This window comes from Octopus bimaculoides, chromosome 14 (assembly GCF_001194135.2).
Source record: "Octopus bimaculoides isolate UCB-OBI-ISO-001 chromosome 14, ASM119413v2, whole genome shotgun sequence".
Taxonomy (NCBI): domain Eukaryota; kingdom Metazoa; phylum Mollusca; class Cephalopoda; order Octopoda; family Octopodidae; genus Octopus; species Octopus bimaculoides.
The window spans coordinates 22,485,873-22,490,922 of NC_068994.1; positions in this window are offsets into that span (position 1 = coordinate 22,485,873).

Sequence of the window (5,050 nt, forward strand, 5' to 3'; positions counted from 1 at the left end):
CAAGAAAAAAGCCACAATAGAGATATCAAATTTATAGATCAACTTTTGAAAACTATAGAAAAGTTATATCATAATTAATTAGGAAGAAAATTTAACTTGAAAGAAATGTAATTCAATTATGTGTGTGAACAAATGTAGGATTTCTAAGCTAAGGGCAACTCATTATACATAGCATTTGTTAGTCTGGAGAAAGCCTTTGACAGCATATCATGATCTGTTGTTGACCAGTTGCTAAAACACTTAGCTGAATGGCTTGTCAGAGCTATGCAAGCTGTATACAGAGATGCTATCAGTAAGATGACAGCAATGAATTCAGCAATGAATTTAGCATGTAGGTAGGTGTCCATCAAAGTTTAGTTCTTATTAATTTTATTAAACAAGAGAACTTGGTTTAGTTCTCTTGTTTAATAAAATTCTCTGCTAGGAGGGGTTGTTTGATGTTCATGAATATGTTGAGTTTGTATCTGGTGATTAGTAGAAATCACTGGACAAAGGAGGACACATTTAGTAACAGTTTCTTGATCAATAGCTGCTGGTGTCATATCTGTATACACACACACACACACACACACACACACATGCATAGGTGTTCACCAAAGATCAATCCTCAGCCCCCTTCTTGCTCATCATAATCCTCCAGCTGTTAACAAAGGAATTCAAGACAGGCTACCCCTGGGAGCTCCTCTATGCTGACAACCTTGCTCTTATAGCTGAATCACTACCAGAAGTAGAGAAGAAGTTTCAGGTATGGAAGTAAGGTCTAGAATCAAAGAGCCTTAAAGTTAACCTAGCAAAAACCAAAGTCTTAGTAAGTAGGAAGGCAGACAAATCACAAATCCCTTCAGGTAGATGGCCCTGCTCGATTTGTAGAAAAGGCATAGGTAGAAACTCCGTAAGATGTACCTGGTGTAAATTATGGACACATAAGAGGTGCAGCAATATCAGAGGAAGGTTAACAGAGAAAATAGTTTTTGTGTGTGGAAGGTGCAACAGGGACAATAAATATCAAAAATGTACAGAAAATAGATTTCATCGCATGCCAGTGGGGAAAATTAGAAGTAGTCAATAGCTTCCGTTACCTAGGTGACCAAGTTAGTAGCAGAGGTGGATGCTCTGAGGAGCATAGATGCTAGAATAAGAATAGCCTGGGCAAAATTCAGAGAGCTCCTACCTCTGCTGGTAACAAACAGCCATGCTACACAGCAGTTAAACATGGGCTGTGACCACTGAGGACATGTGTAGACTTGTAAGAAATGAAGCTAGTATGCTTTGCTGGGTGTGAAATGTCAGTGTGCATATATGACAGAGTGTAAGTGTCCTGAGAGAAAAGTTGGACATAAGAAGCATCAGATGTGGTGTGCAAGAGAGATGACTGTGCTGATATGGTCATGTAATGCATATGGATGAGAACAGCTGTGTGAAGAAGTGTCAAACTCTACTGGCGGAGGGTACCTGTGGAAGAGGTAGATCAGGAAGACATGGGATGAGGTGATAAAGCACAATCTGTTGGGCCACTTGGAGATATGTCAAGAAAGAAACCTTTGCAGATATGTCATGCTTGAGAAGACCCATGAAGCCAAGTGAGATCGTAGTCGTGGCTGATGCCAGTGTCGCATAACTGGCCCATTAAAAGTAGCCTTCAGTTGTTGGGCAATATGCTGTGCTTGTGAAGACCTGTTGAACCAAGTGAAACCGTAGTCATGGCTGATGCCAGTGCCGTCTGAATGGTACCCATGCCAGTGGCGTGTAAAAAGCACCATTGAAGCATTGGGCCTCACGGAGGCAATGACAGGTGACCAAGACTCTTGGTGATATACCATGCTTGTGTTGACCTGTCAAGCCAAGAGAGACCATAGTTGTGGCTAGTGCTGGTGTCAGGTCAATGGCACCTATGCCAGTGGCATGTAGAAAGCACCCACTACACTCTCAGAGTGGTTGGCATTAGGAATGGCATCCAGCTGTAGAAACCTTGCCAAATCAGATTGGAACCTGGTGCAGGCCACAACTTACCAGTTTCCATTCAAACCGTTTAACCCATGCCAACATGGAAAGCAGATGTCAAACGATGATGATGATATATATAAATAAATATATATATATATATATATATATATATATATATATATATTGTTCACAAATGAGATGTAGATATTCTCTGTATAGAAGACAGTAGTGCTCAAAGGACAAAAGATTCAGATTTAGACTCCAATGTCTTTACAGAGGATCATTCCACAAGGTAAAGAAAGGTTATAAGGGGGGGGGTCAAGTTGAGTGGGTATAGAAACAATTATGCAGATAAACAAATTAGACAGATCAAATATATTAAATATATTAAATATATTAAATACATCAAATACAAAATATGTATATATGTATACATGCAAAATGAGGTGGAAACTTTCAGATGATGAATTTATATGTATAAATATATAGATATTTATATTAATAGGTCCAACTTACACAGAGTACAAATGATAGATAAAATTAAAGGGGTGAAAGAAAGGTAAGTACAACAGCTGTTTCTGGGGGCTCAGTGATCCATAGTAATGTTGGTAAATTTAGTTCATCACAATATGTGGATGTATGGATGCATTTAATATAGGATGAGATGAACCTCCATCATCAGGGTAGAGAAGATCTTATATTTCAGATCTTACTGCAGAGAAGTTCAAAGTTCAAATAACCCTGTATGGCTGAATGGAACAGGCATAACTGGACATTTCCCAGACTGTTTTTCTTCTGAAGCTGGGCCTTTGCACCTGAAATGTAAAGGTTTTATAAAACTTTCCACATTGTCAGAAGCTTTCTATTTTCTCTCTTTTTACCTTCTTCGATATTACAAAGCTTCATGCAAACTACAATGCTCTCATATATATATATGTACCCACTCAACTTGAGCCCCACTATAGCCTTTCTTTACCTTGTTGAATATATATATATATATATATATTAGCAGTAATACCCGTTATTGATCAGGTAATTACTTTTACTGTTTCTTGGGAGCCACATTCAAAGTATTATTATATATATAATTTACTCCTCTCATATGTGTGTATTTTATAAGAGAAAAATATGTAATACTTGAAGTAGAAAAACGATCGATTTTATTATTGAATGTAATGATAGTAATGACAAATTAAGGTATTGAAGTATTCATGTTGCATTAAGAGTGAATATTTCTTTATAAACAATGTTTTTTGTTTTATTTCGGGGTGCATAAGCAAAAAGACAGGTTCACCCAATCGTAAGTCCAGAGTGAACAGTATCAATGCCAACTGTAATAAAATGGGTGCACCTATACATGCACATGTGCATAAATACATACATACATACATACATACATACATACATACATAAATACATACATACATAGATACATACATACATGCATGCATTCATAATACATGCATACATACATACATACATACATACATACATACATACATACATACATACATGCATACATACATGCATACATACATACATACATACATACATACATACATGCATACATATATACCATAGTGGTTGATGAGCTGGCTGGTGGAAAGAAGGGAGTCTGGGGATGTGCTGAATAACTTCTGATAAACAGAACTGTATTATCTGAGGTAAACAAAAAAACATTGTAGAAGCCTTTCATCAGAATGACTTGATCATAAGAAGGTATTTGACTCTATTCCCCACTCATGGCTGCTGAAGTGTCTCCATTTGGCAAAAGTGCCTGCTATCTTAATTGCTGCCATTGAGAGGCTCACAAACACTTGAGTCACAATCCTCACACTTAAAACAGAGAGTGGAACGATCATCTCCAATGCCATAAAGATTTCCAAGGAGGTAATCTCTCTGTACCTCTGTTCATTTTGGCATTAAACCTATTATCATTCCTGCTAAAAACACAAATGCCTACATGCTAGGGTCTGCAATGGCAAGAGATATTAATGTAATCCATAATTTTTTTGTGGTTGATCTTAAGATTTATGCTAAAAACGTTAGCAATGCCAAAACACAACTGGAATTAATAACATTTTCAGCTGACATAGGAATGGAATTTAACCAGAAGAAATGTTCTTAATTAATTGTTGAAGGGGGAAAATCACTCTCTCTGACACAAAACCTGTGAATCAATGATCTCACTATCTCTCCTGTTCCACACAAAGAATGCTACAAGTACCTTGGCATTGATGAAAATATATCATACCAAGGTATTGTGAATAAAGAAAGTGTGACCCATGAATATTACACCAGACTAAGAAACATATGGCAGTCCAAACTTTTCTCTTACAACAAGACAATATCCCACAATGCATTTGCACTACCAGTGCTGGTTCCAACATTTGGGATACTTGACTGGTCTGTAGAAGAAATTCATTCCATAGACATTAAAACACACAAGATTCTAACATCAACTGGAAATCTCCACAAAGATAGTGATATCAACAGGCTCTACCTAAGAAGAGATAAAAGAGGTAGGGGCTTGAGATCAGTGCAGATAGCCATTGAATGTTGCATGGTCTCTGTCAGACATCACTTGATAAACAATAGCAGCAAAAATAAATACATTAACTTAGTGCTGAAAAGTGAAGTAAACAATATCCTATGTGTTGGAAGTGAGCTCCTCAGAAAGTACTCTCTTTCTGATGACCTCCCATACAACACCAAATCAGCTGGACAAGCATACATCAGACAAGACCTGGAAGTGGAACGTTCAGCATACCAAAAAGAGATCATGCATGGACATGTTTCTCGTAGACTTGAAGAAGGTAGTAACATTGACATGAAGCAAAGCCTCTCTTGGACTTGTGACCACTACATCACATCACACTTCAATCCAAGAACAGAATTAAAAATCCACTTTCTAAAAACTGGAATCCAAGCTAGATAGAACTTAGAGCCTAATGTTAAGAATAGTCTTAAACATAACTTGGAGAACTCATCCCACCAAGAAACAGCTGCATTGAGATCTCTTTTAAAAAAAAATCCTTAACTATGGTGGTGTATGCAATACAGTTCTCTCCAGGGTTCTCGCTCATCTTGCTTCCACTCACATGAC